Genomic DNA, 11,803 nt, shown 5'->3' on the forward strand with positions numbered 1-11,803 from the left:
ATGTTTCTATCTCTTCCTCTCCCTTCCTCTTTGAAATCAATAATATATATATATATATATATATATATATATACTAGAGACTCGATGCACGAAATTCCTGCAAGAGTAGGCCTTCCTTCCCCCCGGCTGCCGGCATCGGCTTTCCTCTGGCACCCGGGACCCGGGCTTCCCTCGCAGCCCCAGCTTCATCTGGAAGGTCGGAAGGTCATCTGGAAGGACGTCTGGTCTAATTAGCATATTATGCTTTTATTATTATAGATATATAAAAAAAGGCACTGCATAGAGTAGTTGGAATGAAATGCTCTGATTGGTCCATAAGATGCAATTGCTACAGCTGCACAGCTCCAATTGGGTGGGGAACATCTCAGTCCTAGTGGTCAAATTTTGATCCTCGGAGTTCTCTCATAAGAGCGACTCTGTTGCAGAAGCACAGTGCAGGAGCCTGACAGCCCAGTCTGTGGCTTTTCTCTAATATGTAGCTTGGCTGAAAGGCCCCTGTAAACAATGGCTGCTAGACTCTGGCTATGAAATTGGGTCCACTAAACCACAAGGATTCCTTCTTGGCCTTCTTCTCCAGGTCAACATGGGTTAAGGAAAGTACATTTTATTTTATATTTTCTAAAACTAATTTTATTTATGCCACCCATTTCTTTTTTTGTTTTTCAACATGGCTGCTGGAGAATTTACATGATCTTGTGTAGCTCAAATTCCATTTCTGGTGGGCAGGGGGTTCTGGCCCCAGACTGGGTCTGTGCCCCCCTGGGACACAGAATGGAAATATTCTTGGTCACGTGATGAGCTCCCCTCTCTACCTTCACCTCAGGCTGAGACCTGGGAACCCCTGCTGTTTGAAGGGGTTGGGACAGTGGTTCTCACCTGGGGGTAATTTTGTCCACTCCCCACCCTGGCGGACATTGGGTGATGTTTGGGGACATCAGTGGTTATCAAGTTTGGAGGTGCTCCTGACATCAGGGGGTGGGTGGGGGCCAAAGGTGCTGCTCGACACCCCACAATGCCCTGAGAATAGTCAGGTCCCAATGCCAGCAGTGCTGGGAATGTCAGAGGCTGGGAAACCCCGGGTGGGAGAGGCCTGACTGTAGAGGGGGAGGGGATGGGGATGTATGTCTCGGTCAGCGCCCAGACCAGAGCCCCTCAGGGAAGTTCTCTGCCAAAGGAGCTTCGTTCAGTCGCAGTGTCTGCACCTGCAACACGAGTGGGGCCAGGGGATTGGGCGGGATGGGAGGCTGGCAGCCAGGGCTGGGCGATGAGGTGGGGCCAGATTCAGAGAAGGGTCAAGGTGGAGTTGGGGGTGGATCTGCAGGGAGGGTGGGGAGTCGGGGTTGCAGGACTGTGCCTGGGTGGACCAGGCTGGGTTTGCGGGTCCTGAGTAGCGGGGAATGAGGCCAGGGTTCATCTTCCAAGGCGGACGCTGAGTCTCAGCTGGTCTAGATGGGCTGTGGGTGCCCACTGTCAGGGGCAGCGGCGGGGGCGGGGTTCCGCGTCGGGCCGGCCCTCCGGTACTAACGGCGCCGCCATCCTTGGACGATCTTCTTGGCCAGCAGGACAATGCGGTTCATCCGCTTCCTCTCGCGGGCATGGGGCCCCGGCCGCGGTCCCCGGCTCGGCCCAGTGGGGCTCCCGTATCTGCAGCCCGGAGTCGCGGGGGGCCGGGGAGGGGGAACTCGGGTCTGGCTTCGATCGCGTCAGCAACGACCGGCCGGACTCAGTCGCCGCTTCCGCTGCCATCGCCGCGCACTCGCGCTCCCTGTCTCTCCCGGCTGCTCCGGTGCCTTCCTTGCCTTTGCGGGACCAAACTTCCCAGCATGCTACGGGCGCCGCGGGTCTGCGGCCAGGGGCTTCGTTTCCCACAAGGCCACGCGCACCGCAGGGCCTCTCTAGCCTCCCCCCTTCCCACTCGCCTGTCACCCGCATCCCTGCGCCACCTGCACGGCTCGGCTCCGCTCGGGGGCTGGGCTTGAGGCGCTGCGCATACCCTGCGCCACGGCTCTTTCCTCCCTCCCTCCCTTCTTTCCTCCCGTCCTCCCTCTCCCCCTTTTTACAAAACCCCGTGCTTCTTTAAACCAACTTCTGTCCCCTGGCTGCAATGCATTGCCTAGAACCAGGGACAGGGGCAGGTCGTGTTGCCTTGGGGGAGGTCACGGGGAAGGTAAAAAGTTACTGCATCTTTCAACCCAGACGACAGGTGCTCAAGGTGCTGAATGAACCCACAAAGGATGATCCCTAGGACCTGAGTCCGAGGCCATAGTGTCTCTTCTATGTCACCGCCCCGCCCCCCCCCGCCCCGCCCCCGGCTGGGATCAGGACGCCAGGAGCTGCTCTGGCATCTCGCTATGGGGCTGGGATGATGATAAAGGTCGTGTTGTTCGGATGGAGTCATGTTGCTAAGGCATCCAGAGTCTTATTGCCTGGCCAAGGGTCAAGGTGCTAGGGAGCAGCCACTGTTTTATCTCAGGTTGAAAAGATGTCTCTGGGAACTGACATAATGGTGCTAGGGACCAGGGTGAGGACTGATTTTGTCAGAGAGGTCCAACTTGGTGAGTATCAGTTGTTACGGACGAGGGTCACTCATTAATTCAACAAATATTTATTTTAAATGTTTTATTTATTGATTTTTAGAGAGAGGAAGGGAGAGGGAGAAACATCAATTTGTTGTTCCATTTATTTATGCATTCATTGGTTGATTCTTGTGTGTGCCCTGACTGGGGATCGAACCCTCAACCTTGGCATATTTTTGAGTGCCAACTAGTTGCCAAGCATTGTCCTAGGACCTAGGTGGTCGGCAAACTGCGGCTCACGAGCCATATGCGGCTCTTTGGCCCCTTGAGTGTGGCTCTTCCACAAAATACCACGGCCTGGGCGAGTCTATTTTGAAGAAGTGGCGTTAGAAGAAGTTTAAGTTTAAAAAATTGGGCTCTCAAAAGAAATTTCAATCGTTGTACTGTTGATATTTGGCTCTGTTGACTAATGAGTTTGCCGACCACTGTCCTAGGTGCCAGGGTGACAGCAGAGAGCAAGGTGGGCAGACCCCTGCCCCAGGAACTTATATTCTAATGGGGCCCAGGGTAGCCACAAACATTAAGCATAATAAACAGACAACTGTAAATGTTGAAGGACTGGCGCTCCAGGGCAAACAGCCCTGCTTTGTAGTGGGTCCTGATTCTTGCATCACAGCTACATCAGCCAGCTTGCAAAACTGCACATTTTACACCTCTGACAAATTCCAGCCCCCCCCCTTGTGCAACAAGTAACTACCCTACAAATACACTCAGCTGGGTGCCCCAGCTGGCGATAAGCTAGGAGACAAAGAAAAAGGGAAATGGAAGGGGGGTTGGCAACATGCAGCTGGGGCAAGTTGTAGAATCAAGTTGGATGGTCAGAGGAAGATTTGTTCAGATCAACAGATGTGAGCACCAACTTGAAAGAAGGGAAGAGAATTAGCAAACATCTGTGTGGGGAAGGATGTACCAAGTAGAAGGTACAGTGAGTGCGAAGGCCCTGAGGCCGGAGCTACCTGGAGTTTTTATTGTTTTTTAATATATTTTATTGATTTTTTTACAGAGAGGAAGGGAGAAGGATAGAGAGTCAGAAACATCAATGAGAGAGAAACAACAATCAGCTGCCTCCTGCACACCTCCTACTGAGGATGTGCCCACAACCAAGGCACATGCCCTTGACCGGAATCGAACCTGGGACCCTTCAGTCTGCAGGCCGACACTCTATCCATTGAGCCAAACCAGTGAGGGCTGGAGTTTTTTTTTTTTTTTTAAACCTCACCCGAGGATAGGTTTCTATTGATTTTAGAGAAGAAGGAAGGGGGGCAGGAGAGAGAGAGAGAGAGAGAGAGAGAGAGAGAGAGAGAGAGAGAGAGAGAAAGAAACATCGATAAGTTGCCTCCCCCAGGCGCTCCAACCGGGATCAAACCTGCAACCTGGGTATGTGCCCTGTCTTAGAATCAAACCCTCAGCACTTCAGGGCACAGGACAAGGTTCCAACCAACTGAGCCACACTCGCCAGGGCTACCTGGTATTTTTTGTTTGTTTGTTTTGAATTTTTGTTGATTTCATAGAGGAAGGAAGAGGGAGAGAGAAATAAAAACACCAATGATGAGAGAATCATTGACCAGCTACCTCCTGCACACCCCACACTGGGGATTGAGCCCGTAACCTGGGCATTTGCCCTGACCAGGAATCGAACCGTGACCTCCTGTTTCACAGGTAGACTCTAAACCACCGAGTCACGCCTGGCTGAGTTACCTGGTATGTTTTTAAAAAGCAAGTGGGGCCGAAACCGGTTTGGCTTAGTGGATAGAGCGTCGGCCTGCGGACTCAAGGGTCCCGGGTTCGATTCCGGTCAAGGGCATGTGCCTTGGTTGCGAACGCATCCCCAGTAGGGGGTGTGCAAGAGGCAGCTGATCGATGTTTCTCTCTCATCGATGTTTCTAACTCTCTGTCCCTCTCTCTTCCTCTCTGTAAAAAATCAATAAAATAAAAATAAAAATAAAAAAAAAAGCAAGTGGGCCGCCTCTTTCTAGGGGATGCTGAGCCATGGGCATCTCTCAGGACAACTGGTACAAGCACCATAAGACCAGGGGCAAGAGAATGCCCTACCACAGAAAATTGAATATATGAGCCGGGGCACCCTGCTGTTACCACTAAGACTGGCCCTTACTGAATGCACACAGACTGCATGCAGGGAGGCAACAGGTACCTTGCCTCGAGGCTGGACACGGGCAACTTCTTCTGGGGCTCAGAGTGTTGTATGTGCAAAGCAGGGATTATTGATGTTGTCTACAATGCATCCAACAATGACCTAGTTTGCACCAAAACCCTGGTAAAGAACTGCTTGGTGCTCATTGACAGCACACCCTACCGACAGTGGTACAAGTCCCACTATGCACTGCGCCTGGGCCACAAGAAGGAGGCCAAGCTAACTACTGAGGAGGAAGATATTTTAAACAAACAAACAAAAAAAAAAATCAAAGAAAATTCAGAAAAAATATGATGAAAGAGAAAAGAATGCCCAAATCAGCAATTTTCTAGAGGAGCAGTTCCAACAGGGCAAGCTTCTTGCATGCTTTGCTTCAAGACCAGGCCAGTGCCTCACCCACGTGGTTCAGTGGTTAGTGCCAGCCTGGGCACTGGAGGGTATCGGGTTCGATTCCTGGTCAAGGGCACATACCTGGGTGGGTAATTTCCAGACCCCAGTGAAGTGTGTGTGTGTGTGTGTGTGTGTGTGGCAGCCAATCAATGTGTCTCTCTTATCTTGATGTTTCTCTCTCTCTCCTCCTCCTCCCCCTCCCCTTCCACTCTAACAAATAAATGGAAAAAAGATCCTCACTCCTTGGGTAAGGATAAAAAAAGCAGACCAGTGTGGCCATGCAGATGGCTATGCGTTGGAGTTCTAGCTGAGGAAAACCAAGGCCCAGAACGGCAAATAAATTCCCCTCCCTCCTATCTTGGTTCATGTAATAAACGTGTTTAATTGTTCTCAAAATAAAAAGGGGGGGGGGGCGGGCAAGGGGGTAAGGGGCCAGAGGGGCTGTACCAGAGGGATGGATAAAGCCAGAGAGGAGAAAGGACCTGGTCAGGTAGGACTTTGTGGGCTCCAGGAAAGCCTGCTGGGACCCCTCTTCAGTCTCCCCGTCCTCTGAATGTGAGCCACCTTTTCCTCTGAATCTCAGTGTCCTCGTCTGTAAAACGGGGGCTTGGCAGTCATGCAGCAGGGCACCCAATAGAACAAAGTTGTTTCGGTCCCATATGCAGAGCCAGCTTTTTCTAGGATAGAGGAGGGGGGGGGCGGTGGCTGGCAGGTTCTCTGCGTCCTAGTCCTCTGGGAAGAACAAGGCTGCCTTGTTAGAGGCCTCACGGAAAAAGGGGCAGGCGGCCACGGAGGCACGTGAGCCTGAGTCAGGAGACTGGCCACTGGACAAAGGACAGTTCTGAGGCACTGGGGAGGTGGGAAGTGACAGGTCAGGCATGAGCTGACACTGGATGGGGTGGCAGCTCTTGTGAACACCTGGCCTGCCACTCCTGTGCACCAAGGGCAGGAAACAACGGGTCACCAGATAAACCCAGCCTCGTGGGCGTGTGTGTGCGTGTGTGTGTGTGTGTGTGTGTGTGTCCTTACTTGAAGCCCCAAATGATTTTAGAAAAGGATGCTGAAAACTCAGACCAGCAGCAGCAACAGTGTTGATGCGAGACCCCCTTCACCCCTCTCTTCAACAGGTATTTGTTGTGCACCTGCCGTGGGCCAGTGATGTTCTGGACCCTCAGGACACAAGGGGTTCGGCTCCTGCCTCTTCCTGTGCGTGTGCATGTGTGCGTGTTACATGGGAGAAATGGATAATGAACAACTAAAGAAATCAACAGCCATGTTGACTCTTCCCTTCCTCTTACACCAGACCACGTCCCTCCTCTGCCCCGAATCCTCCTTGGCTCCCGCCTCACTTGGGATGAAAGGCCACACGGCCAGAAGCTGAGAGCGGCTTCCAGCTAACAGCCAGCAAGGAGGGGGGCCCCAGTCCTAGGACAACATGTGAATAAATCCCACGACGCCCTGCAGGAGCTGAGCGTGTACCCTTCCCCAGTCTAGCTTAGTAAGGCCCAGTGCTGGCCAACACCATCAGTGAGGTCCGAGCAGAGAATCCAGCTCTGCAGCCTGAAAACTGTGAGATAAATAACATACGTGTTGTTTTAAGCCACTGCTTTTGGGGAGATTTGTTATGATGCATAGATAACCAGCCTACCGGTGTCCACATGCACCTCCTAGCAGAGCCCCAAACGTACAATTCCAAAACTGAACTCTGGGTCTTCTCCTAACACCTGCCCCTCCTGCACCTCCCTGCTCCTGCATCTCCCCCCTCCTCCTTACAGCGGCTCCACGCTCCCGGTTCTGAGGCCCAAATCCTGGAGGCGGCCTGAATACATCTGATTTCCTCAATCTCCACACCCAACGCACACCTGTGGGTTCCAGTTTAAGAACACACCCAGAACCCACTTGTTTATCACCCCCATCCTCCACCTCCACCTAGGTGGACCCCACCATCCTTCTCCCTCCTCACCACCAACCTCCCACCCCCTGTCCCCTTATCTCTCTCCCCCAACCTCCCCCACTATCCCTCCTGGACCAGGCAGTCCCCTCTACCGTGGTCTCCCGGCGCCGCCCACGGCCTGTTCTCCCTCGCAGCCACCAGGAGGCGCCTGTGAGCAGCCGAGTCAGATTCGGCCCTCGGACTCCACAGCCTGTCCTCCCGGCAGTAGCCACCAGAGGATGCGATGAGCACCGAGTGGGCAGGCTCCTGCTCTGTCCACAGCCCTCACGGCTCCCACGTGCCTCAGGGTAATAGCCCAAGTCCTCCCGCGCCAAAAGGACCCTGCACGGCCTGCCCTGTCACCTCCTTGCCCTCACTTCCTCCCTCTCACCCCTTCACTCATTCCGTTCCAGCCCCCTGGGCCTTCCTGCTGTCCCTCCAACATGCCAGGCACAGGCCAGCCTCAGGCCTTGGACGGCTGTGTGACCTCTGCTCAGCAAGCCCTTTCTCCAGACGCCCCCCGCCCCCCTCACCGCTTTCAGGTCTCTTATCCAATGTCACCTTCTTAGCGAGGCTTCCCCTGACCACCCATTTCTTTCTTTCTTTTTTAAAAAAGTATATTTTTATTGATTTCAGAGAGGAAGGAAGAGGGAGAGAGAGATAGAAACATCAATGATGAGAGAAATCATTGATTGGCTGCCCCCTGCAAGCCCCCGACTGGGGGACCAAGCCCACAACCCGGGCATGTGCCCTTGACTAGAACCGAACCTGGGACCTTTCAGTTAGCAGGCCAACGCTCTATCCACTGAGCCAAACCAGCTAGGGCCTGACCACCCATTTCAAACTGCAAACTCCCCACACCGCCAACCCTCCCGGTTCTTGATCTTTTTTCACGGCACTCCTTACCTTCCAAAGTCGTGTGAAATTCAGTTATTTGCCCCTCGAGACAAAACGGTGAGGAAGGGAGTGTATGTGTTTTGTTCAGACCCGCCCGGCGCATAGTGGGAAGACAGATAAATACTGGCTGAATTAGTAACCAGGATAAGGCTGTAATTTAGGGAGCACCAACTGTATCAATCCTTCAGAATCCTGAGGCCCAGGGAGATGCCCTGGATCCTCACACTCTCACTCCCAATCCAGGTTCCTTTTGTCTTTTCCTGATTAGCTCTCTTCTGTCAATGGGTCAGACTGAGTTAAAAACATGGCTTGTTTGCCCGGCAGGTGTGGCTCAGTGGTTGAGCGTTGACCCATGAGGCAGGAGGTCACAGTTTGATTTCCAGTCAGGGCACACGCTCAGGTTTCGGGGTCCGTTCCAGTAGACAGTCAATAGATGATTCTCTCCCATCATTGATGTTTCTCTCTCTCTCCCCCTTCCTCTCCCTGAAATCAATAATAAAAACCCCCACCATGGCTTGTTTGCACATGCTTTAAATGAAATAGCAGCTCATTTGCATGCCACTTATTTGGCAGCTGGGGAAGAGTTCTGCGATAAATGTGAGTCACAGTCAGAAGGGGTGCCATCGGGCGCCATCAGTGGGGGACCTAGGACTGAAGTGGGGCTGATCTCTGTCTGGGGAGGTGGCCGGGCCCTCAGGCCCTCAAAGCTGCCTTCACAGGCTCAGGTGGCCATTCCACTCTGCACTTGCTCTTGGTTCCTTCCCGAGTGACAATGGAGAGACCGAGGCAATCAGGGCCAAGCCCCAGCTGAATCCTGGAAGGTGGTCATAGTTTCCCTTCAGTGGGAAACGGAGGCAGTTGGGTCTGAGTTCCGGCTGGAACCAGGGTCTCCAGTGATGTGCACTGCCTGCTGGCTGATGCAGCGTGGGCTGGTTTCGGGGAGCAACCTGCAGAGGGACATCTGTCTTTTCTGTGCCTGGCTGACCTCAGTGGTGGGGTCCCTGGGCTCCTGCACTTCTGGCCAGTTTTGGTCAATGGGAGGCTCTGACTGGCAGGAGGAGAGAGAGAGTTTGGGGTATTTTTCTGTCATCTCCCTCCTCAGTGCCTGGTTCTGGCCACAGCTCTGAAGTTTCTGCTGCTTCTGGAAAAAATCAAATGGCTCATCCAATGTGGGGGGCCCACAGGGGACTGAGGCTGGAGCCAACTGTGGGCTCATTTGCTGGTCAAGGCATCCAGGTGGAGGGAGGGCAGAGGGGACAAGAGAGCCTGGTGTGACAGTGAGGACTTGGCTTTTATTCTTAGGGCCACAGGAATCCACCGTGACTCTGGGCACCACCAGAAAGCTGAGCTGGGATTAGAACCTAGAAGAAGCCCTTGACTCTCAGCTTTGATTACAAAGTCCTGGGTTCAAGGCCCAGTTCTGCTGATGAGTTACTGAGGGACCTACACATGTTATTTGCACTCTCTGAGCCTGTTTCTCCGTCTGTGACCACAGGTGAGGTTCAGTCACAGCGCCTTCCTCAGGGAGCTGCTGTGATCATTAAAGATGATGCACGTACGGAATGCGCATGTGGGCCGTGCGCTCACTCCCATGTGTGGGTCTGCAGGGCTGTGCCTCTTGTATTCCTGATGTTGTATCTCTTCCTCTTCTTCCCTTGATCAGTCTGGCTAGAGGTTGATCAAATTTGTTGTTTCTTTTAAAGAACCAGCTTTTTTGGGGGGGCGGGGGGGAGGAGGGTAGTTAATTCTTTCTACAGTTTCCTATTTCATGCATTTCTGCTGTTACATTTTTGTTTGCTTGTTTCTTTGTTTTGTGTGTTTTTTGTTAATCCTCACCTGAGGATATTTTTCCCACTGATTTTTTTTTTTTTTTTTTTGGGAGAGTGGAAGGGAGGGGGAGAGACAGAGAAACATTGATGTATGAGACACACATTGATTGTTTGCCTCCCACACAAGCCCCAAGTGGGGACTGGGGGTTGAACCCGCAACCAAGGTATGTGCTCTTGACTGGAATTGAACCTGCGACCCTTCAGTCCTTGAGCCGATGCTGAACAAAATCGGCTAGGGCTCTGCTGTTACGTTTTTTATCCCCTTCTTGCCACTTACTCTTCTTTTTCTAACTTCTAAAAAATTGATTTTTTAGAGAGAGGAAGAGGGAGAGAGACCTTGATGTGAGAGAGAAACATTAATTGGCTGACTCCTGCATGCCCCTACCAGGGATTGATCCTGCAACCCTGGCATGTGCCCTGACCAGGAATCCAACCTGCCACTCTTTGGTGTATGGGATGACGACACTCCAATGAACTGAGCCACATCAGCCAGGGCCTTTTTCAAAATTTTTAAGGTGAAACCTTTGGTCATTGATTTTAAGATTTTTTTTTTCTTTTCTAATACAAGCATTTAAGACTTGTTTTGTAACCTTTTACATAGACAATAACATTTTTATTAAAAAGTTTAAAAATGACAGAATGTATTAAAATTACATTGTGGAGTGAATTGTATGGTATGTGATTATCCTATACTAGAGGCCTGATGCACGAAGATTTGTGCAAGAATGGGCCATCCTTCCCCTGGCTGCCGGCACCGTCTTTGCTCTGGCCGGAGCCACCTTTCTGCCTTCCCACGCTGCCCAGAGGCCCAGAGTGGCTGGGATGGTGCAGAACGCCTGCGTCATCGCCCCTGGTGGCGCCTACACATGCAAATTATCCCTCCAGCTTTGTTGGGTTAATTTGCATACTCACTCCTGATTGGCTGGTGGGTGCCACAAAGTTATAGTCAATTTGCATGTTACTCTTTTATAAGTGTAGATAATAAAAGCCTAATATGCAAATCAACCGAACGGTGGAACAATTGGTGTAACAACTGGTCGCTATGATACACACTGACCAACAGGGGGCAAACACTCACTGCAGGAGCTGCCCCCAGCCAGTAGGCCCTAGGCCCGCCAAGGCGGGTGCCAGCAGGGGCCCCCCGATTGTCCTGCCAGTCACCCTACAGATTGACCCTGATCGCTGGCCAGGCCTAGGGACCCTATCCATGCATGACCAGGCCTCTAGTAACTCTGTAAAGCTGTTAAAACATTACAGTTCAAAAGGGCCCAGCAATACAGCCACAAACAAGGATACCATGGAAGAGACAGGATTGTATTCTGTTCAGCCAAGTTTTCCTGAGCCTTGTCTTGCAGCCTGACATAGCAGTAGCCTTCGGTGAGCAGGGATGTTACTCTAGATGGGGCTGGAATAAATCCTTGTGGGCTCCTGGGAGGCAGTGGCTGTTCTGGAGGACCACACTGCTTCCTTGCCATCCTTGCTCCTGCCCCAGAGCCTTTGCACAGCCATTCTGTATCCTCTTTTCCTACCTTCTCAGTGCAGTGACCTCTCATCCTCCCCTAATAGAACTCGGCGGCTCCCTCATTGCCATCTTGGACTCCTGACCCTGCTCTGTGTGTTTTTTTTTTTTTATATATATTTTTCTTTTTTTAAATATATTTTATTGATTCTTTACAGAGAGGAAGAGAGAGGGATAGAGAGTTAGAAACGATGAGAGAGAAACATCGATCAGCTGCCCTTGCACACCCCCTACTGGGGATGTGCCCGCATCATGCCCTTGACCGGAATTGAACCTGGGACCTTTCAGACCGACGCTCTATCCACTGAGCCAAACCGGTTTCGGCCCTGCTCTGTGTTTTACAACACATTTAACACCTTGTAATATACTACACTCATCTATTAATTTATCATTTTACAAAATATTTTTATTGATTTCAGAGAGGAAGGGAGAGGGAGAGATAGAAACATCAATGATGAGAGAGAATCATTGATTGGCTGCTTCCTGCAGGCCCCACACTGGGGATTG

At 51.9% G+C, this 11,803-nt stretch overlaps 1 pseudogene; it reads left to right on the top strand.

The window, feature by feature from the left end:
• Positions 1-4,565: 4,565 nt before the first annotated feature.
• Positions 4,566-9,447, top strand: LOC114234841 (40S ribosomal protein S8-like; annotated as a pseudogene).
• Positions 9,448-11,803: the final 2,356 nt, after the last annotated feature.

Source organism: Eptesicus fuscus, chromosome 6 (genome assembly GCF_027574615.1).
Source record: "Eptesicus fuscus isolate TK198812 chromosome 6, DD_ASM_mEF_20220401, whole genome shotgun sequence".
In the NCBI taxonomy this organism is placed as follows: domain Eukaryota; kingdom Metazoa; phylum Chordata; class Mammalia; order Chiroptera; family Vespertilionidae; genus Eptesicus; species Eptesicus fuscus.